Here is a 24,097-nt window from a genome sequence, read left to right on the forward strand (position 1 = left end):
GCTCCATATTTCCATATAAATAAGAAAAGCCAGGAAGCCGAGCAATACAAATGGACTCTTACGTTTATAGAGAGGGATGTTTTCATTATCGCTGTGTAGGGAGCTTGTTGGCTTTTCTCCTTCTTCATTATTTTGCTTTTTCCCCCTCTTCTCTCTCCTACCGCCCACCCCCCAACACACACACACACACACACAATTATAGACTGCAAACTGAATGAGCCCCAATCACTGCAGGTAACTGAGGCAGCCTTGTCATTCCTGAGAGGAGCTCTCGCTTGGCGTTGGTTGGCGGGGGGAAATTAGCTCAATTGTCTCCCTTTTTCATATCAGCTCCAGGAGGCCAGCGAGGGGGGAGGGGAAGGCTGCTTGTTAGAGAGGATGAGGTATTGCAGGGAACATATATTATTTTCTCCTCCCCGATGGGATCATTGCTACTTCACATGTGCAAAAAGTGAGATCCTGGCCCCATTGAAGACAGGAGCAAAACTCCCCTTGACTTCAGTGGCCTGGGATTTCCTGCCCCACACCCCCCAGACAGCAAAGAACCACCTCTGGAGGAGCCTAGCAGGGATGGAAGATTGTGCCCCATGTCCCCAGTGTGCTGTAGCAATGAGCAGTTCCGAATTTCAGCTCCTGTGCGTGCGCTCCTCCTCCAACCTGATACTCAGCCATTAGCAGGCAAAAGGAGATGACAGCCATGAAAGGGTTGAGGGGATGAGCAGAGGGTTTTCATCCTTCCCCACCCCCTCCATCCCTTGCATTCTAGGCCCCCGTTTCCCTAGTATGGGACCTCTGGGGCCACCTCTCTTCACTCAGCAGCCTGAACTTCCAGCCCCCACCCACTCGAGCAGTGAGGAAGGCTCATGTTCTGCACCCAAGGCCGCGTCTCAGTCCTGGGACTGGCGTGTGCCGTGCGTGCTCTCGCTGTCTGTCACCAGGGTGGAGGGTGAGCTCCCCGGCAGTTACAAGCCTGTCCTGCGCCACCGCTGGTCAGAGTTGGGATGGAGCATCCTTCCGTTCAGGCTGATATCAGGAACCCAGCTATTCACTCGGCCTCTTGAAGGCAGGCTGCATGTCCCAGCCGGGTGTCCCCTTCCCCCTGTCGCACCTCGCTTCGTGTCTCCTCCCCCCATCCACCCAGGAGGCCAACCTTCACCTCCTGCCCCCTCCTCATCCCCTCGCATTCATTACCTGCATGACAGATGTATCTATGGACACAGTCAGCACTGCATGGAGAGCACGCTTTGCTGCCTCCCATTCAGAAAGGCTCCCATGGAATGGGCACAATGCAATCGGCAGCCCTGCAAGACTGGGGAGCTGTCTCCTGCAAGGTCTTCCCCAGCCTGCCAGCCACGCACATGGCTCAGGGTGGCTCCAACAATCCCTGACCCTCGTACTCTCACAAGAGGCAATCACCAGCCGCTGGGACACTTCCTCCGTCAGACCGCAGCGAATTCACTCCAACCTTCTTAGTTTTGTTTGTGGTTAAACAGTAAGGAGGCGGGTTGCAGGGGCTACTGAGATGCTTAAATGCAGCACCATGGACGTCAGAAGCGTTCCCTCTACACTGAACTCGGACAGTGGCAGCAGTTCCAGGAATGCTGTCCCCGGGGCCTGTATATCACAGCTTGAAATGGAACCAGACCAGTCTTTGCTGAGTTTTCCAGCCATTTCTGCTCTTAGCAAAAAGCACAACACAATCCCTGGGCCAGATCCTCCAGGGATGTAAACTGATACAACTCTGCTGGCTTCAATGGAGCTATGCACATTAACATGAGCTGGGAATCTGGCCCCAGTGCCTTTACAGCCTGAGTTGGAACGTTCTTGGGCCCCACACTGCTTGGAGTCATTATAAAATTCCGCAGCACTTTTTTCCACCAAGGCAGAGGTGAAAGCGCTACTGCCTTGCCCCAGTTCCAGTTTGATCAATGACCTCCTACCAACCGAAACCCCCTCCACTAGTCTCAACTGGAGAAGTCCTATCCTACGGTGCTACGTATCTCCCGTGGTGCCTGATCCACAGAGGATGACAGTCTGTTATAGCCCCCCACTACACAGCCTGCCTCAAGCTTCAGAGTCATCTTTCAACTGCGGAGTGCCCCAGCTCAATCTCTGGTGTGCCGGCCATCCCACACGCACCTTGTGCGGCAGATCCAGACACAGCCTAGTGTAACGCCGACAGACCCCAGTCATCTATCGCATGAGCTAAAAGCCAACTGGCTGTTAGCTAAGGCTGTAGAACAGACTCATTTTCTTTCTCTCTCTCTCTCTCTCTCTCTAAGTGGTCTCGGTGCCACTAGATGGGACAGAACACCACACCCAGGAGAAATGCCTAATCATTTCTTAAAGTAACTGTTGTGCTGGTGCAATGCACCAGGTTAGCCTCCCCCAGCAGGTGTTCACTACATAGTTATACACTGCACAGGCAAGGGCAGCATTAGCTTCCCCACCCCACAGCATCCCACGAAGGTGCATGGGCCCAGATCCACAGGGACTAACTCCAGAAGAGGGGACAGCGCTGTCCCCATGGCCCATTCAATCCTTGGCTTCTCTGCAGAGACAGCCAGTTTGGGAGTCAATGAGCACCAACTGTGACAGCATTTTTCACAACATGGGCATCTATCCAAGAGAAGTTGGACCAAGCCCAGCAATGCATCCCACAAAACAGCTATCAGATCATAATGACTTTCAGGCACTACTGAGCCAGGTTGGGTTTTAGTATTGTTCTTAGGAGCTGATATACCAAGGGCAATTAATTATAATGGTGTCTAATGCAGCTAGGAGTCAAGGAACAGTAGCCTGGCATCAGAGAGAGCACCATGGCCTTGGAGAGAAAGGGAAGCATGGGTCTGACTAGCTCACAACACAGACAGCCTCTCATCCCACCTCCTCTCTGTCCAGAATCTCCCCCTGAGGTCCGGTTCAGTTTCCAGAGTACTGGCCCTCTCCCTGGCAGACACCTGACAGGTACATGTTACACAGATAGGTGTTTGTGTTACATTGTTTTGGCATTCTTAAAGTCAGAACTATCAGCACACAGCAGCTCCCATTTAGAAAACCTGACCTGTGTAGTATTGTGCAGAGAATTGACAGGGATGCGCAAAGCCCGGCAGTAAGGAGATAAAATGCACTGGGCCTTGTACCACTAGTAAGTGGAGTTTACAACTCAATGAGGTCACAAGTGAGCTGAGGTTGCTCAGGTCTTAGCCTGCTCCCATTTGTCCACAGCTTAAAACCAGAGTATGATCCATCACTTTTGGCAGCCTATGCTCATGAGAGGCTGATAGGTAGAGGGCTAACTTGGGGGGTCTCAGCAAGACAATCCCCTGGAGAGGTACGGTCTGCATTTATTTTGTGGAGGGAAGAGGCATTGTGTAAGAACTTGGGCCTTGTACAAGAAAGCACGATGCCAACATGACTATCCGGTGACAGGGATTCCTTTCTAACACCACACAGTGTCTAGCAATAAAAATGAACCCAGCCCCAGGGCACTGGGGGAAGCAATACAAGATCGAGTCTCCATTCCTCCCATGTCCAGTCCCTATGGAGCTGTCCAAATCAAGCAACCTGGAGGCTGGATTCTGCTCTCCACAATACCAGTGAAAATCCAGAGTAATGCTACTGAAGTCAATGAATTCACACCCGTATGACTGAAGGCAGCATCTGGCTTGGGACGCTGAAGGTCAGGAGCATTGGCCGAGCAAGGTGAACAGCTGGGAGATGGCGTAGGTCAGGGTGGAAAGGCACTAGCAGAACGAGGTGGGATAGGGATCAGAACAAGAACACAAGAGGTTTGGTCAGTCTGCATTGAGGTGCATTTCCAGTGTGTTGGGGTGGCGGCGGCAGCAGGGCGGGGGAGACTTAAGATTGGAAGAGCAGAAATTCTCATAGCTGGCGTCAAGGTGCATTAACAGTCCAGAACCCAGTTATCAGGAGAACTACAGTGCTAGATAGAATTGCAAATTAGCAGTGCTCCAGTGGGGCCTCAGACCTGGAGCAGTAGAAGTGCTGCGATATAATAACAAAAGCAGCGAGGACACAGAACTGGGCTAGCAGGAGCACTGATGTGCAATAGCAGAGCTGTTCAAAGGGAGCTTGCCCAACTCCTGGCCACACTCCACATGCCCAGTCACTTGTTTTGACTAGCATGAAAAAAAAAATCCCTGGGACTCCTGCTTTGACAAAGGCAGCTGCGGTTCCCAGCATGGTAGTTCTACTTTTGAGAGCACCTGTCGGTCTTTGGGTCTCTGTAGGAATTTTGATTTCAGAGAGAAAGGGGCAATAAAAGCAGAAAGTCCATTAACATCCTTGCTGGCCTTGGAGTGGTGGTTGCTGATAGCAAGCTGGTGGAAATACCATTTGAGTTTTTTACGAGCTATAGAAAATCAATTAATTGATTTAATTGTTCCCATGGAATTGTTGCTTATGAAAATAATGAACTGCCCCAGGCTAGCTGAGGAAGTTTCGTCTTCCATCCCTGGCGCTGGCAGAAAGTGCTTTCCTATTCAGACGTTTCTGTGGGGAACGGCTGCAGCTAGAAATGCCAAAGGAGCTGTGCAGTAGGTGGGGGATGTGTGTGACCGATACACACAGGGACAGAGCAAAGTGTGTGATTCAGAGCAGTAGAAACCACTGTCCAGCAAGCCTCTAAGAGCTCTCTCTCGCCCACAGCCCACCTCAGATGGTACTAATAGCACCTTGCCTTTAAATAGCACCTTTCATCTCCAAGCACGTTCCAAGCCATAGGCCAAGGGCTGAAGTCCTTGCTGTCATGGAAGTCAGTGAATAAGGACTGAATAAACACGGAGAGGCACAGCACAGCTGGTTATGCGTAGGTTTAGAAGTGGGGAAAGGGCACCAGAAATTTGCTCTCCCCTTGCGTGCCACCATTGTAAGTAGTATTCCAGGCTCATACATTTCCACTGCCAGCCATCACAAAGGAGATGGTAAGGGGATGGCCCCAAGCCATCCTTTCCCTCTGCGCAGGGCCGGCTCCAGGCACCAGCTTAGCAAGCAGGTGCTTGGGGTGGCCACTCTGGAGAGGGGCGGCAGGTCCAGCTATTTGGCAGCAATTTGGCGAAGGGTCCCTCACTCCCGGTCAGAGCGAAGGACCTTCCACTGAATTGCCACAGATCGCGATCGCGGCTTTTTTTTTTTGGCTGCTTGGGGCAACAAAACCCTTGGAGCCAGCCAGCGAAGCTGAATGCGACTGGGGAAAGCACATGTTGCACCCTTTGAAATGGTGGTAACCTATTACACTGAAGAACTGCTCCTTTCATCCTCCAGAACAGTTCTTGCTGAGCCAGGCAGAATTGCTCCAGAGGGTCCCAGTATGGCTTGGCCCCTCTTCAAACAAACACGCACACATGCACAGACTTAACAAACGCAATGGGTTAAAGCCACAAACTGGGCCTGAGTTTGGATCTCCTGCTTCGGCCCCACAAAGCAACCATTTCCCCACATAAATGAACCCATCTCTCGGGTGGGACGCAGCCAGGGCCGGCTCCAGACCCCAGTGCGCCAAGCGTGCACTTGGGGCAGCGTCCCGCGGGAGGGCGGCAGGCGGCTCCGGTGGACCTCCCGCAGACGTGCCTGCGGAGGGTCCGCTGGTCCCGCGGCTCTGGTGGAGCATCCGCAGGCATACCTGCGGGAGGTCCACCGGAGCCGCGGGACCGGCGACCGCCAGAGCACCCCCCGCGGCGTGCCGCCCTGCTTGGGGCGGCGCAAATCCTAGAGCCGCCCCTTGACGCAGCAGCTGTTTTAGAGCTTACACCACCGGGTCACCACAGAATAGCCCCACAAGTGAAGATTCAGATCATATCCATCTGAACTGCAGGGGGAATTCAGGAAGGCTGAATTTATAGATTCTGAGGCCAGAAGGAATCACTGTGATCATCTAGTCTGACCTCCCATATAACACAGGCCAGAGAGCTTCCCTAAAGAATTCCTAGTGTGTATGTAGAATGTAATTATCTGAGCTGAAATTCTGGCTAGGATGCAAGAAATAGCTGTAAGTGAGATGTTTTTTTCATCCCAATTTGCTGACATCAGTTTAGGACACTTGCATTAACACGTCTACTCTTTTAATAAGGGCACTGGGATTTTTAAGTCTGAAAAGTGACTGCCCAGAAGGGCATCTCTGTACTCCATAGCCTGCTCTCTGAGCATGTTCAGTCTTAAATGCTATTTTAGTGATAGAGACAAGTTTTCCCTGCTTTTTACTCCTGTTAGCCCTTCAGAGCCAGGGCAGAGAGACTGAGTTAGTTCTTTTTGTGCAGCCTTAACAGAATTGTGCATTATGCTCCAATCATTTACATCAGCAGTGGGCCAGACCCTCCATTGGTGTAAATGGGCATTGCCCCACTGAAATCAATTGAGCTATGCAAATTTACAGCATCTTAGGATCTGGCCCAATATGTTTGCACAGGTCCCTAACTTGAAGACAATGGAGATGTACTTGGCTGCAGATCCTTTATAAAGGTTTATAGATTCATAGATTCTAAGACTGGAAAGGACCTCGAGAGGTCATTGAGTCCAGTCCCCTGCCCTCATGATGATGATGCCGGAGATGGAAAGAGTCCACACTGACTCTGGGAGCCCAAGCTGAGATTGCAGGGCTAGCAGTTAGAGGAATCCATTGTGCTATTTGTAAAGAGAGCACATTTGATGAGTCACCAAAAGACAATATAAACTCAAAACCCCATAATGCTGTTTTTACCACGTTAATTTTCCATAATAGAAGAGCACTTTAACAGTAAACTTTTACATTTACATTTAAAAATCCATTTTAAAAGCTGTGTCCTAAATACACTCCGACTGCACACATTTCTCACACTGATTAAAATGGGTATTTTATTATTATATAAAGCACTAATGGATCGACTGGGGGTGGGGGGAGAGAGATGACGGATGCAGGACTTGCAAAAGCACCAGTATGTCAGAGGGGTGCTAGGAGCTAGCAAAGGCATTGTGATACAAAGGCTAAATAACAGAAGAGCCCTCGAATCACTGGAATGTTGAGACACGTCCCCAGCAGTGCTGATTTTCACATCAAACTGAAGTCACATGAGCACAGAGATCGGCTGTTCCATCTCCTCAGACCAAGAATTGGGAAATGCAGGTGCAAGAGAAGGGCTGGTATATTCATGAGCAACCACAGATGTTTGGAATTTTTCAATTAAACACCCAACCGCTAAATTTAAAGTGTGGCTCTGCTCTGAAAAGTGAAGGTGGAAAAATGACCCTGTCCTACTTTGCCAATCTGTATCCTAGATGTATTCAGTAACACCTGCAAACTTCAGGGACTGAAATATGTTTTTACTGCTTTTAACTCCTCTTAGCCATGCAGAGTCAACACAGCTGCAGGAGAAGGAGCTGGAATTTATTCTGGTTCGTGCATATCATCAAAACTGTTAACTTCATATCAAATTGCAGAATCTGTTTTGTTGGAAATGCATGAGCCAGAAAGAAGCCAGCTTGACTCTCAGATCCCAGGGTGAATATTCAGGGCTGCTAGCTAGTAGAAAAACATCTTTTTAATTGTGAACTAAGCAGATTTGAACTGGAGTCAATCACTATGGAGCCTCATGGTGCCATTTTTACAGACATTTTTCAAAGCAAATCATACTTTAACAATCATTAAAGAAGCCTCCCAGCAATCCACAGGAACAGTGGAATAAGCCATTATTGCTGCTGTATGTGGCGTTATCCTTTTAAGATTGAGCCCCTGGAGTGATTTAGCATCTGCCGGAAGCAGAGATGGAGCAGGGCCCAGAGTTATTCAACATTTTAAATCCAGGAATCCCTCTCCGCTCTTGTCCTTCTCTTTGGCTGTCTAGATTCAGGCATTTTTCTGAGTTCTCAAGAAACCAGACAAAGGGCTGCAGTGTGTTTATGCCTAAGCCTGCACGGGATGCTGCATAAATACTTTCTGTAAAGCCTCTCCCTGGAGTGGTGCATGTTTATAGCTGATCAGAACACAACTCCAATGTCACAGCACTGTTGAGAAACCTCTGCACTAGCTCGAGAAGCCAGGAGCATCACTGTACTCCACCAGTAAACTGTCTCTTCCCCCTGACCTGGCATCTACAGCTTCCAACCTGAACTGGGCCTGCTAACGTTTTGTACTGTACTCCCAGAACTAACAGAGCCATAGCACAGCTGCCCATGTCTGTCTTCTGTGGTTAGTTTGCTTCTCTCCATCTACCACATAAAGGGCAGTCTCTTAGCAGCACCCAGACGCTCCCAGTGAGACTAAATATGGGTTCCTCCACTAAGGCATCGGATGGCTCCCCCATTCCTCTGAAACTCTATTCATTTGGGCTATTAAAGATATTACACAAACAGATTTCAGGATTAACAAATCTGTAATGGCTAGAGCTGGCCAGAATGTTTCCCCCCCTGCAGAAAATTTCAGCTCTTAACTGAAAAAAAACAAAAACTTTTGATCCAAAAAATTTCAATCAGTCGAAACCCTTTGTTTCCATTTGTGGAACCAAATTCAAAAAATTTACTTTGGCGCAGTTTGACATTAAACGGAGTCCTCCAGAGCCACCTTAGAGCATTGTGGGCATTGTAGTCCCTGTGCTTTATGTCTCTTCTCTTGATGAGTTGCCACAGTGCATCATGGGAGATGTAGTCTGGCTGGGAAGCCAAGTGCAGCCCATAGAGGAGAATGGGGGCATGAGGTATCCAAACTATAACTCTTGTGAAACACCATGAGATTCCAAATTAAAATGTGGGGGAGTTAGGCAAAACAATTTTTTATTTCAATTCTCCATTGAACAATCAACACCCAAAAATTGAGAATAATTCTGAATTCAAGACATGAGCATATTTTGTCAGAAGACTGATCCAATCAGAAACATAGCATATGACCTACTATACAATTTGAATCAAAACAACTTAAGTTTCAAAGTTAGATACTGACAACAAGCTGCTTTTGACCCAACTACAGACAGAATTATTCGCCAAAGCTTTTGGGAACTCATTTCAAACAATAAAATTACTTTGGAGAAATAATAAACTGGTCATGGATAAATTGAGAACAGAGAAAGAGGAGAAAAACATCAAGCTAATTATTTGCCCAGCTCTGTCCATTTATTTATGTGTATTCTCCTCAACACTGTAGGATCTGGACACCTGGTTATAGAGGGTTTTGCCACATTGTTCCTTTCCTGTGGCTCTGAATTTCCATGGATTTTAATTGCAGCCTTACAACTCAAGTAACTGATTGAAAATGTAGGGAATCATGTGTGTCTTCAGAAACTGGGAACTGGCATGTAGATGTGCTAATACTAAGCTCATTTTTGCTGCCTAAATCCTTCCTCATCCTCTTCCCCAAAACTGGTTAGACTGTGAGGAAGGAGACCCTGGAACCAACTTAACCCTAAGCAACATCTTAGGCTTCTGCTGGCCCCAACCCAAGGTCCTGCCAAAAGAAATCCATGCTCTTCCATGGAAACGGCATGTGAAAAGAGAAAGGTGGTTCCAAGCATTGACACAGAGCCTGATTAAATCAGCAGTTCAGGCTGCCAATCAGCCACAAATACCCTCCTGTATCTGCCTGAGATGCATCGAGGAAAGGGGTTGTGCTGGCGAGGAGAAGTCATTTTTTTGCCCCCCTCAAGCAATCAAGCGAAGGAAGGGCAGGTTGGGGATCGCCAAAGATTGCTTGTGTCAATCGCCCTAATAATCGCAGCCAGATTAAAAAGACACTGCGGTATCTGCAAACTGTTTCCTTTCAGGCAGCAGACGTTTGTTTAACGGGCGGCTTGTTTGTGCGCAGCGCCTGCACGTCAAATCCTCCCTCGTCAATTAATCAACTCGTGTCTACAGCTTTGTGCTTCTTATTTACAAGGGCTGGTTTGGTCCTTAGCATCATAATGGAGTTAGACACATCCTCAGACAGCATGGAGTCCACCCCATCGTCAGGGGGCAACGCAGATCCCCCCAAGGGAAGGCATATTGAAGCAGCACCGCGTTGGCTCTAATCCGTCTTTTAACTCAATCAGTCCTGAATAGCAGCTGGCAAACACTATCCTCTGGTGCAGACCATTGGTTCCGAGGTACACTCCATTCCAATTGTCCTTTCATAAGAAGCTGCTGTCGACATAGCAGCACATTCTGGCTTAAACCGAGGGAGTAAGATGCCATTCTGCTTTCCCACTCTTGGTAGATCTCAGGTATTTCTAAGGGGCCTCTCACCTTCATCTCTCAGGACCTTGGTATTTATTGCCCATTTCATACTGCATGGCCCTTGCTATTATTTTTTCAGACAAGAAAGTTTGGCCCTGTCTACACTAGAGGAGTTAGTATGAGAAGAAAAGCCACTTTCATGGTCAGTGAGGCTATGTCAGTGGTAGCTACAGTGTAAGGGCGAGTGCAGAGAGAGCTGGATGCTCGGAGCAGGTTTTCACAACATGGGGCTCTGTGTCCTAGCTGTTCTACCCTCCCAGCACTAGCTGGCTGCCGCTGTAATAGGGCTATTCATTTGTTCTAGCGAGGGGAGGAGAAATAACACAGCTGGCCCAATCTCCCACCAGGCAGGTGTGGTATCAGGACAGGTTGCCACAAACTGACCCAGCTGAGCAAAATGCCATTTATCTAGTTATCGTTATCTGGGCCCATCCACGCAATAGCACATGTTGCCCTAGTGCATGACAAAGGGCAACCCCTTTATTTAAGGGCAGTTATTTATTACCCTATCTTGACCAGACCATAGGAAAGCTCAGACAGGTCAGTGACCCTTTCACTGAAGGCCTCTAGCCGCACACTTAATTTAAAGGGACATTGAGCTGCACTGCTTTGTCAGTCTTTGACCTCTGGTGCCTCCTTATCTTTATCTTTCTGCAAGTTTCATTAAAGAAAAACAACCCAGGTGTTAAACCACACAGAGCAAAGTCCTGGCGATAGGATCTCTGCTCATGCACCGTGGTGGGGAGGGGGGCTGGGGACCTTATGGGGGAGAGAAGCGTGTGTGGAGATGGAGATTAGCATGTCTTTAACGGGAGGACGTGGGGTCAGTATTTCTGTTTGTGGTTGGTCGTCATTCGTTGTTGCGACTTCAGGGAGCCCTTAATGGGGTTGGAATAACATGAGCGCCAATCGTTTCATAGTGCTGTAATTCCTGAGTGCTGGAAATGCCTAGCAAAATCAGGATTCAACCCATATTGAGGCGATGAGATCTCCTGTTATTTCTACTCCATTTATAGCTTCCTGAGGTATGAACATCCCAAGAGAAATAGAAGCACAAATGCAGAGGTATACAGCTTTATTGCACAGCCCTAGACACATGCTCTCTCTCTCTCTCTCTCTATTTATATGTTCATTTGTTGGAAGAAATTTAGTTTTAAGCAGGTGAGAATCCAAGCAGTGGAAAAGCAATGACAGTGCTGCTGAGTGTAGCTGCAGGGGCAGATGGCTAGTACGGCAGAGAAATGGTAGCGGTATTAGACTTTAAAGAGACGAAAGGACATAATTTCTGCTGGAGAATACAAGGGAATGTTGCAGTGCACAAATATGCAGGCCTTTTGTCTGTCATTAACCCTTTCACAGCTCTTCTGTGTCCCAATATGTCAGTCTAGCACAATTGAAAACTTGGAGACCAAACATTTTTTGGTGGAAAGAGGCCGTTCTCTAAACCGAAAGGTTTTGTGAAAATATATACATTGCACCAGAGGTGTCCAGGGGACGGTTTCTTGGGGGCATTTGGATCAAAATGTCATGTTCCAAATGCCCCCAAGGCATTTCGACACAATTGTGTTCCATGAAAACCCTCAAAAGGTTTTCTTGTTTCTGTTCCAGTGCGGAATGAAACCTGATTTCAAAGCCCCAGAAGTTTTCCCAGAATGGAATTGTAACTGTGTCTGGCCCTCTGTCAGACATCGGCCCTTGCGCTTTCTCCCTCTCACCTTCTGAGCAATGTGATTGCACCACTACGCACCAAAGCCTACGATCAACCTCCACTGACTTTTCCTGCGTGTATTCAAGAGAGGTGGGGAAATGCTGGTAAGAGAAGGAAATAAGCTTTTAATTTCCATTATCTTTCCTTCCCTTCTAGATATGATTTTCTAATTCTTTAGGGATGCTGAACCTTGGAGTCTATGGATGAACAGGATGCAAGCTCCTCTTACGTAATTAGACGTTGAAGGCCAGGGCACGTGTCAATGGAAAGGCAGTTGTCCCTGTATGTATTCCATAAGGACTCTCATTTATCCTAACTGTCCAGATCCTGAATTCACTTACATCTATGCAAACTCTGAGCCACGCCTTTGAAAGCAGGGGGTTACTCTAGATGCATTATTCTCTGTACAGTAACTCCTCACTTAACGTTGTAGTTATGTTCAAAGGGGAAGGGGAAAGCGCTGCTTCTCTCTGGCTGCCGGCTGCCTCTGCTCCTCCTGAGTCCTCCGGCCTGTGCTCGCAGGGCCGCATTCTGAAAGGGGCTTTAGAGCTGCAGGCCAGAGCCCCGGGGCCACCTTAGCCCAGGCCCTGCAGCCCCTATAGCCCCTGCGTTCCAGGTGGCCCTGCCTGCCGGGGCGGGGGGCTGCTTCCCCGCTCCCTCCCTCCCAGAAAGTCCTAAGCGGAAGCACTGGGAGGGAGGGAGGGAGGAAGGGAGAGGGAGGAGGTGGAGAAGAGGAACTTGGGCAGTGTGCCCTTGTAAAGTCAGCCAAATGACATTATAAGGGAGCATTGCACAACTTTAAACGAGTATGTTCCCTAATGGAGCAGCGACGTAACTTCAAAACAACGTTAAGCGGGAGGATGGTAAGTGAGGAGTTACTGTACTGTGATTGGTTGCCATTAGGGGTCACTGATTAACTCACCTACCGCAAAACTGGCCCTAGGAAGAGTTAAGATGCCACATAACTGCAGCCGGGAAGTTGTTTGAGAGACCGAGTGGGTTAATTCACTCTACCTTGGCCAACACAGCCATGCACTGAAAACTGCCAAGCTCCTTTGTGCTGAAAAGGCTCCAGAGCAGGGAAGAGAGGGAGGGTTAACGGGAAGGTCATGGAGCCTCAGATGAAGAGTTCCTCGGTAAAAAACACAGGGAGGCTGTGAGCTGCAGCACAGCTGCTGGGTGTGAAAGATCAGCTTTGCCGTGAGATCATGCAGGCGCCTCTAGAGAGAGGCAGTAAAAAGAGCTTCTTCTCTAGGGCAGGTTCCTGGCTGCTACCAGTCCTGCGTCAGAGAATGGGGCTTGTGTACGTTTTATAAGTAAAGTCTTAACACTATGAAAATAGCTGGCTCCGGGTCACTGATTCAGCTCCAAACGGGAAACTGTCCTGCAAGGGCCCTGAATAGCAGCTACTACGCAAAGGAGCAAGAGTATTATGGTCGCACCCAGAGGCTTCAATCAAAATCAGGGCCCCCTGGTGCTAGGTGCGGTACAAAGACAGACAGACCCTGCCTGACCCACAAACGTTACGTTGTGTAACGGCCTGGTGGGGCTTGGGCCTGCCAGGCAAGGGGTGTGGTCAGACCCGCCCAGACACACCAACCACCCACCCCAAGGACCTTGACATTGCGCAGTCAGTCAAGAGAACACGCTTCTCCCTCTTAAAGGATCCACATCAGCACCCAGCGCCTCCTTTACCTCCCCCAACTGCCTTGAGCCATCTCGCCTGGTGCCAGCCGTGGGATGGCTTTAACAAGCATGGGGTGGCTGGTGCAGCCCAGCAGCCTGGTCCCCGAGCAGTAAGGGTAGGATCTTGCACTCTAAGTGGTGTTGAGAAAGACACGGGCCACTGAAATTCACAAGAGTTTGAGCCATAACTACTTGGAGCCTGTTTCCGCCGCACTGACGTCGGCTTCCACGGGAGTGGAAAGAGCAGTTGTAGGGGCTGGCGGCAGCAGCGACAAACCTACTGTAAATTTCAGCAGCTGAGAGCTAACAACTACAGGGTTTAGGATCTGCTGGGGAGGGGGGAAATGAAAGAGCTCAGATGATCAGAGAAAGGAACACGGGAGCAGAGAAAGGAGCCCTTTGCCATTAGGGTACAAGGTGGAAGCCAGCCCCAAACAGCAGTCGCTCTGCACACTATGAAGTCAGGCTGGTGGTATCTGACAGGGAACTGGACATCACTGAACATGCTTCCTCCGGGGCAGTCTCCATAGAGAGGCCAAAGATTTACTTGGTGATGGAGAGTGAACTCCTGTCGCATCTCTAGCACTGGTCCCTTCGGTGGCATGTTGGGGCAGGGACAGGGAAGCTGGCTGCCCAGTTCTGTGGCTAGAAGGCTTCCACCTGCAGGGCCATTATAACCAGTCCTGAGCTCACAAAGAGAACAGATCCACTAAATGGCTTTTGCTATCCAGCCCCGTGTCCTAAGGGGTCCTCAAATAGAAACCCCAGTGCCGCGTCCCAGGAGCCCGAGCGCAGCCATCAGTCAGAGGCAACCAAGCTGTCAGAAGGAGCCCTGTGGTCTGAAAGGAAAGCCTCGGGGACCAGCCTCGGTGGGCTCTCTGAGCTCCAAGAAGACAGATTCCATCTGGTTTCAAAATTGGATAAGCTGGGCTGACGTTCCAGGCTCCCAGACGTGACTAGGGGGAAGGAATGAAAATAAAGAAGCTTTCCATCTAAGTCAGCGAGGTCAGAGGCAGAGAAAAATTAGTCTTTTACCAGCCAACCGATGCCCTTCTGTGTCAGCAATCTGTGACTCTGTCTCTTGGCCGCAACCCAGCACTGAAATGAGCCAAACTCCCTTCGGAGCTTCTTTTATATATTTCAGAGACAGTGCTGCACATGGCTGATGGAGGTTATAGGCAAGAGGTCTCTCGGAGGGGGACTCACATCGCAGTGTGGAACGGGCAAATTTTCATCTCACTGAACTTCAAAGAAATTTAACCCCTTCATGCCCTGTGGCTCAGGAGAGCCGTCAACGCTCATGCTTTGCGCGTTAGGAAGCCCAGCTGTAGGCATGAAAGGGTTAATTACCTCTCCACTCTGATGGCTGTGCAGTAATTATAATAGGTGTGTGCTGAAAAGAGCTAATAATCCTTAATGTGGATCTTATATTTATAGTTAGCCCCTCATCCTAATGGATCTTAAAGCACTTTATCAACTGGCTGTAAAAACGATATCTATTATGTAGAAGTCACTTCACCTGCCGCAAAAACACAACTAGTTCTGCAGTATGTCAACCATTAAACAGTGCCCAGCAAAACTACACAATAGATTAAGACAGCAAGTGGAAAGGATACTGTATCCAAATTCTAACTGCATGGGGAATTTCAGAGATACAGACTCATTTCCTGTGTTGAAATTTGGCCAGGACATCAGTGCTAACACCCCTGATCTTAAATAACCACTGAGGACACGACATACTGGAGCATTTCACTATAAGCTTAGGTGGCATCCCTCCCCCTCCTGGTGCCTGGAAAGGGACGCTGTGTTTGAATGGCCGGTAATATACTGACATCCCCAGACCTGGCCCCATGCTGTGAATTTAGACAGCTGTCTCAATAAGAGAGAAGCGATCTGAGGACAGTCCCTTGGGGATCCCTTTTGTGTATCCGATTTCTGATGAATGGCATGTTTGGTCCACAGACAGCAACAACTGTGCCAAACCTAAAGACTCAACTGGCAGATCCAGCAACTCATCACATTCCCATTGACAAAGACCAAGCTGTGGTCTTCAGGGCGGTTCTTATATAGTCAAGGGAGCAAGCACCTTGGCGATAAATTGCAGATTACTCAAACATTTGCCTGCTGGGAACCATGTCTCCTGGATACCAGCCCTCCATTTGCCATCACGCAGATCATCTCCTTTCCGATCCACCATCTCAACTTCTGAGACAACGGCAGTAATTGCTTCCACGGGAAAGTGATTTTGGAAAATCTGGCCCTACATATTTTCTAGAGAGTCCTGCACCCACCAGCTGTCATTCTTCTTCTTCATGGGCAGCACTGGGTGTTGAGCCGTTCTGAAAGCCTGGCCAAAAGGGGAGCAGAGCTCTTTTGAAATCCTCTCTCCTGTTGTGGGTTCTGGACATTTTTTAAAAAATGGCTCTCAGTGAATTTTCAGGATGCGATTTTCAAAAGCATTCAGTGATGGTCTAATTCCGCACCCACTGAAGTCACTGAGAGTTTTACATTTGGCTTCAATGAGGGCAGCGTTTGGCCGACGCCAAGAGCTTTTGAAAAATCTCACCCTCAGTGGCCTACATTTCCAAAGGTACCCCCTGAGGTCTGGTGCCTCTGGTTTTCTGGATTCCCAGTTGGAGACATCCAGGTGCTAATTTTCAGATACCTGGGCATGCACAACATTGGCTGCAGCCCATTGATGGAAATATTTGCAGTCACAAACTGAAGTGATTTGGAATCGTGGGTGCTCAGCACTTCAGAAAATCAGGCATTGGGTGGCTCAAGCTGGGCACCGAAATACTGAGTTACCCCTAGCCAGTGAACACTTTTGAAAATGGAAGGCAGTTTCATTAAGGAAATTTAGCAGCTGGACACAAGGAGAAGGAGCCAACACCCATATGACAGGCTGGCTCTCAGCAGGACACCACCCCGCCTTCCCCCCTGCCGCTCAAGAAGTGCTCCAAGGACCACAGCTTGGAAGCTGCTGCTCGAGGCCCCAGTTCAGGAAAGCACTTAAGCCGATGATTAACTTCAAGCACGTGCTTAAATCCCATTGACTTCAGCATTTGTGAAAGAGCTTTTCTGAATAAAGATGCTGTCCTGAACGGGGCCATAAGAAAGAGACATGAAAGTGGATGCATTGCTCTCTATAAATACATCAGGAGGGCCAACAGTGGGGGACAGAGAGAAGAGTGTTTAAGTTACGGACAATTTTGGCACAAGAACAAATGGGTATGACCTGGCCATGAATAAGTGCAGGCTGGAAATTAGAAGGTTTTTAAGTCATCAGAAGAGTGACGTTCTGGAGCAGCCTACCCACAGCAGTGGAGGGTCTGTAATAATTGAGCAGGCCTACTTTAATTGTGAGCCTAACTGGTGGAAGGTGGGTGAAGGTTCACAAAGGGTCATGATTACCGTCACAAAAAATTGTGTAACAAAAACATTTGAGAGACAAAAAGATTTAAATAGAGGTTCGACTGGTATCACTCCAGGACTATGTTAAGACTACGATTGATAAACAAGAGGAGTGGAAGACTGGAAATCAATGGAGCAGAATTGGTGCTTCTGAAATTAGGCCTAATTGGTGGGCAAAATGAGAGGACGGACCACTCCACCTCACCTTTTTTGGGGCCCTTGAAGAAAGACTTGAGGGGAGGAAAGGGTGAACTTCTGCCACCATCATGGCTGTAGCAGAAGGATTTTTACTGGGACACCCAGACCTTGCCGTCATTGCCACACAAGGACCCCAGCCTGATATATGTGAGATCCTGTTCTGACTTCCCCTCCCTTGTAGGTCTCCTTCCATTCCCCGTTATCTTCCTCTTGTCCTCTCCCTCTCTCTCTCTGCTTTTCACCTTGTCCTGAAATCAACTGTACTGCACGGCACCAGCACAACAAGATGAGATGGCCCAGCCAGCTCTGCTTGGCTGAGAAGGACCAGTGAAGCAAAGAGACCTGACCTGACCAACCAGATGATGTCCCTGACTGGGGAGGTGAGCCAGGGTCCAGAGCACAGCTCTAGTGACCAACCTGCCAGCCCCAAGCATCCATCTGTGACTGACAAGCTGCCCAGTATCCTCGAAACATCAAGACGTATTTCCCCCATCTTTACTATCCTCTTTCTTCTCTCCCTTCTGTGTCTGTTTTGTCAAAATCAGGAAAGTGTCTGTCATTCTCAACTCAAACTTAAATAGAACTAATCCTTTCTTCTCCAACAAGAAAGGCTGTTTGACAGAATAAGAGATATTAACCAATATTCACCCTCTTTAATAAGAAAGAGACTGATAGGTTTGGATTAAGTTTGTTTGCATACTCACTCAAGTTTGGTTTTAATAGTTTTTGCTGTGTTTTAACTCTTCTCTTTTTGTGTATTTCTATTAATAAATTTCTACCCTTTGACATGAAGTTCCTAGTATGTTTGCGCCATGGTATTAAGCAGGCTGAGGTCTCTGTAGTCCAAACTTTGTATAAAACTGTTTAAAGTTGGACAGCAACACAGACACATTAACACCTTTGATTCTTTAGACCCATTTATTCCATCTATATGATTAGAACAGGAGCATACAACCTAACTAATTTTAAGATGGAGCTTGATCAAATTTATGGATGGGATTATATGACAGAGTTACCAGCAATAACAGAGGCTTGGAGTTGATCCAGGAGGTCCCTTTCAGGCCTATGCCCTAAAACTACCTTATTAGAACAGACTTATGATTATGGCTCCATGTCTGTCACAGAGGTCATGGGCTCCGGAGGTTGCGGAAAGTCACGTGACTTCTGTAGCGACCAGTGTGACCGAACACAGGGCCACCCCGGGCAACAGTCACACTGGCCACTACTGGAGCGGCTCTGCAGCCAGCCATTCAGGCAGCCCCACAGCCAGCCACCCCGGCCATTGCTTGAACTGCCCCGGGGACAGTCACACTGGCTGCTGCTCGAGCGGCCCCAGGGACCACCTGAGCAGCGGCCCTGGGGGTGGTGGGAGCAGCCACAGCTCAGCAGCCCCCAGCAGCAGTCCCGGAGGTGGCCAGAACAGCAGCAGCGGTGGAGGGGGGGCAACCCCAGAGCAGTGCCCCCCAAAAGCAGTGGCTCCCCTCAGAGCCTCCCCCAGCAGCACTCCCCTCAGCAGTGGCCCCCAGGGGCCCGCCCAGCAGCGACTCTCCCAGAAGCACTCCCCAGCAGTGACTCTACCAGGGGCCCCCCAGAGCAGTGCCCACCCCCCAGCTAAGATTAGTCAGGGGTATTTATAGTACAGGTCAAGGGCATACATTTTTGTTTATTGTCCGTGACCCGCCCATGACTTTTATTAAAAATACCCATGACTAAATCTTAGCCCTACCTACAATCCATCTATTGCAACAGTGTGTCTCTGGCACAGGCCAATGCTTATTGCTTCAGGCAATGACATACAGCCACGTGCAATGTGGGGGGAAGTATTCTACTAAACTCTAGGGAGATCTCAGTTGATGGTCATTAGTTTGTGCCCTGATGTATGAGGATCAAAAGCCTGTTCAATTATAACCTAGCTAGAGCAACTGCAGGTTGTGACACACCATACCTCCGAATGGCACGCTGTAACCCCCCATATTCATCATTCATATATGGTTGTGATACTTCATACAAAGCGTGCCATGTAAAGTATCATATGAAAGGTCATGATATGCTGAAACCTGCTGTTCTGTCCAAATATGTGTATCATTAGTGTGTATAACGTTAGGAGATTTTGCTGTATGGCTGTTACTGAAATACACTGTAGGTTTGCTAGTGACATACAAAGGACCCCCACCCAGGAGGGTGCTCCACAACCGTTACATCAGCAGGGGATTTGTAATCAAGGGATTTACAATTCAATGACAGTTGCTCAAGTCCAGACACTGGGGTTTATTCGATCACTATGACTCAGCAAAGGCCACCAGGACATGTCTGGGCAAGTGTTTTCCAGGCACATGGATGAAGGGTATAAAATAAGGAAGAATTGCAGCATGTCTTGGCCTTTCTCCTCTCCCATCTATGTTGGCAGCATCTAGAATGCTGAGAAAACAAAGATTTCATCTGAGGAGACTGCTCCAGGCTTCAGGGAAGAAGTCTGTATATTCTGAACTGTAACATCCAGTGGGGTGAAAAAATTGCTGATCTAAATACTGCCGAACATAATAAGGTTTAAGATTTAGATTGTGTGTTTTTCTTTTATTTTCTTTGGGAAATTTCTCTGATCTTTTATGCCTACCACTTATAATCACTCAAAATCTGTCTTTCTGTAGTTAATAAATCTGTTTTATACTTTACTTAAAACAGTGTAGTTAGGCTGTTGGCTTGGGAAATCTCAGCTCGGGTACAAAGGCTGGTGCATGTCCTCTCCACGTTGAGAGAGGGGCGGACTGGATAATAAACTTACCCTGGTCAGGCTTCTGGCCAGCACAAGACGGTATAGGCCAGGGGTGCAAAGCTGGGGAGGTGGGGGTAATTGGCTGGCACCTCTCTATTGTTAGTTCATGAGTCGCTGGGAGAAGCATTTACCCATGTAACTCGGTTGGGTGTGTCCCTGCCTGTGGATGTCTGTGTAAGTGCAGTACCTGCCAGAGGTTTGCTGCTTGTCACAGCATCACAGGATGAGAGGGAGCCCAGGCTGGCGGGACAGAGGGCTCAGCTGTACCCCAGTTCCAGGTTGCACCCCAGGGATCCTGTCACAAAGATGATATTCTGATACATATCTAATCATTTTTTAAAACTTACTATTTAACTCTGATAACATCCTGTAGCGGCGAGTTCCACCAGCTAATTATGCATTGCAACTGAAAACAAGAGACAGCACCTGCAAAGGGCAAAGTCCTGATGCCAGAGAAGGCAGATGGAAGTCTAATGACTACCCTGATCAACAACAGTTTGAGCTCTTGCAATTATCTCAGCTCATTAAATGATATTTTTTGTTTTAAGTCAAAAACTCTGCCCGAGACAGCTTTTCCCAATGGTAGAACAACAAAAGACAAAAATAGACTCAGGAGGTGGGAGGGACAAAAACAAAAACCTCACACATTTTAAGTTACAAGGGGAAAAAATTAAGACTCATGTCTAGGATCGTTCCCAAAGTGTCATCTATATGCAAAATTTTGATTGTTTTCTTTTTTTAATCCTGATTTTTGTTTGCAGAACCAATTCTCTCAGTGACCATTTCAAAACAAAGGAAGCTCCCAGTGTTTATTCCACAGCTGAGGACTAGGAGAAAATAACTTGCATTTCAAAAGGTGTTTTTAGAAAAAAGCAATGAAGTTGCTGCTGCTTCAGATCATCAAGAGTAGAATCCCTCTGAAGACTGATTATTGGCACATGGAACAAGCTCATGGTTCTTAGTGAGAACCGCCTAGAAGATGACATTATGAAGTCAACAGAATTAACTGAAGGACGGCAACAGTCTATTTTTCCGCTTCCATTCTTCTTCCTCATTTCTCTCTTTGTTTAAAGTTTGATTTGCTGTTCAGATGGCTCTGAAGCCGAGGAGGCTTTGAGGTGGGTCTGAAGCATTTTCTGACACTTCCTCCAGCTACTTCATTTCACCCTTTGCACCCCCCTCTGCCTTCAGCAGCTCCCACACAGACTCTCAGCTCGCACCGGATGGCAGTGTGTGACTGGGATGGCAATCTTTATGAGCGGGAAGTGTCCAGTTCCAAGCCCTATTATAACGCTCCATGATTTAACTTAAGGCTGCGATTTTCACGGTTGCTTTGAGGAAATAGATACCCAACTGGAATTGGGTGTGCAAATCTCTTAGAAGTAGGGAGACCAGATGTCCCGTTTTTATAGGGACAGTCCCATTTTTGGGGACTTTTTCTTATACAGGCTCCTATTACCCCCCACCCCCCGTCCCGTTTTTCCACAGATGCTATCTGCTTACCCTACGTGGGAGGCTTTTAAAAATCTCAGGCTAGATTTCTATGGCAAGTATTGTATTTTAATTAAATCCTGGGGTTAAATCCTGACCTCACTAATGTCAATGGGATTTCTCTCATACTTCAGTGGGGCCAGGATTTCATCCTAATAATTTACTTAAAACCAGCATGAGGTCTGATCCTGCACTCCTTACTGACATGGGTAATTACAGTGGTCCTAATACTGCAAACACCTAAGCACATCAATACATTTACTCATTGAACACAAAGTAAGAGTTCTGTACATGCATATGTGTCTGCAGGATGGGGCCCAAGAGAACGACTATGTGAATAAGGATTACTCATGTGATTAAGGATTGTAGGATCAAGCCCTGGTTATTGAACAGACATGTATAAGATACGTAATGGGCAAACCTGAACACACACAACTGTCATTTTATTTATAAAGCAACACAGACCCCAGTGTATTTGGAGGTGGGGATGCTGCTCAATTAAATATAATAGTTATAAATCAATAATGAGCATCTCTGAAGGGACCATTAAATCAGGAACTTTAATGAACAAACGTGGAGAAGAAAAGCACCAGGTACCTTACTCTGAACTCCTCACACAGGCAAAAAACCCCATTTAAGTCCATGTGAATTAGTGGCGCTCAGCACTTCTCCAGATCAGACGCTAGGGGCCTGGTACAACATGGGCTTGAGCCTTTTACTCAGGGCTTAGATGAGTTAATACATCAATCCAATGTGGTTAGAAGGACAGGAACTGCACTATACAAGGGCCGGGAGTAATTAATACAGCTAGTCAGGAATTGCGTGTGGGAATGACTTTTCCATCAGGGGAAAATCGAAATGATGGCTCCCTAGCAGCCTACCTGGAAGGCTCCTAACGAGTTCAAAAGCCTTCCAGGTGAGCAGCTGGCAAGCCAAAAAACTCAATTTCACTTCTCTCAAAATTACTATCAGGTGGGTACCCCAAGGATTGGCAGACCATACTCGAGGAGTAGTTAGTGCTGTTAAAGAGTAATGGGTCACTGAGAAGAGACAAAGGGGAGCAGATAAAAGTCTTCAAATATGTTAAGGGATGTTATCAAGAGGACGGAGCTCAATTGCTGTCCTACCTTCAGTGGATATGAAGTAGTAGTAATGGGCTTAATCTGCAGCAAGGGAGATTTAGGTTGGCTATAAGGAAAAACTCGTACAATAAGGGTAGCTAAGCAATTCATAGACTTCCAAGGGAGGTTGTGGAATCCCCGTCATTGGAGGTTTTTGAGAACAGATTGGACAAAAACACTTGTCAGGGATGGTCTAGATTTCTTGGTCCTGAGGTTTACTCAGCACGGGGGACTGGACTCGATGACTTCTTGAGGTCCTTTTAAGCCCTACATTTCTATGGTTCTGTGAAGGTGCAAATTGCTGGGGTGCCGCTTACTTGCAGCAAGTGTTGCAACTAGTGGTATTTCATTGGGATCTGTAATGCATGTTAATTGAATATCTGTTGAGGCTTGATAAAACTGTAATAAGATATGTATCCATTTCTGTTATTGTCAACCCTCTTTACATTAAATATGCTCTTAATAATCCATCACTCCTCATGCAGCATACAGGCCCTCTCTCTAAATGAACTGCAGAAGTCATATACCACAGGACCTGATCGGGCCCTACAGGCATTGGTGGAAATCACGGGTACCTCCAAGCTCAGCAGAATTACCCTGTTGCAAAGCCAGCAAAAGCAGCTTCAGAATCAAGCCCCAGTTTTCGAAAGGCTCAGCCTCCCGTTGAGTTACTGCGTTTTGTGCCCACTTGGAGTTTTGCAGGGGCAAACAGCCATTGGTGTTGGCATAGCAGCACTGTGCCCAGCTCCCTTATCTCCAGGCTCAGTCACCTAGTTAGATATTTAGGCATCAGGTACCATAGTGATGGGCACAGTACAAGAACATGAATAGAAGAAAATATCTGAGCCCTATGAAATGCATCCCTGAATTACTTGTGCCTGACAAGTCCCGGGTACAAAAATCAGAGGCCACTTCTGACGGTCAGGCCCTCACCGAAGAGATTTATTCATACCCTGGAAAAGCTTTTGTTTATGAAATTCTGTACACATTGCAACAGCTAGAGCCTCTCAAACAAGAAAAATAGGGAGACAACCACGTCCACAATCAATACACTAGAAAGAAGTCAACAGAGGGTGAGGGCTTAATTCTGCTTCAAATTACATGACATAAAGCCAAAGTAAGCCTACTGACTTCAGTGAGTTTACACTGCTGTTCAATATCTTCATCAACGACTTAGGTATTGGCATAGAAAGTACGTTTATTAAGTTTGCAGATGATACCAAACTGGGAGGTATTGCAACTGCTTTGGAGGAGAGGGTCATAATTCAAAATGATCTGGACAAATTGGAGAAATGGTCTGAGGTAAACAGGATGAAGTTTAATAAAGACAAATGCAAAGTGCTCCACTTAGGAAGGAATAATCAGTTTCACATATACAGAATGGGAAGAGACTGTCTAGGAAGGAGTATGGCAGAAAGGGATCTAGGGGTTACAGTGGACAACAAGCTAAATATGAGTCAACAGTGTGATGCTGTTGCAAAAAAACCAAACGTGATTCTGGGATGCATT

The 24,097-nt window shown here is 47.6% G+C and overlaps 1 protein-coding gene across 4 annotated transcripts in view; it reads right to left on the reverse strand.

Moving 5' to 3' along the window:
* Positions 1 to 24,097, reverse strand: part of MGAT5B (alpha-1,6-mannosylglycoprotein 6-beta-N-acetylglucosaminyltransferase B) — a 170,812-nt gene that overhangs the window by 125,577 nt on the left and 21,138 nt on the right. The gene's annotated exons all lie outside the window — the stretch shown is intronic.

The sequence above is a fragment of the Mauremys reevesii genome, linkage group 15 (genome assembly GCF_016161935.1).
Source record: "Mauremys reevesii isolate NIE-2019 linkage group 15, ASM1616193v1, whole genome shotgun sequence".
NCBI classification, from domain to species: Eukaryota; Metazoa; Chordata; order Testudines; family Geoemydidae; genus Mauremys; species Mauremys reevesii.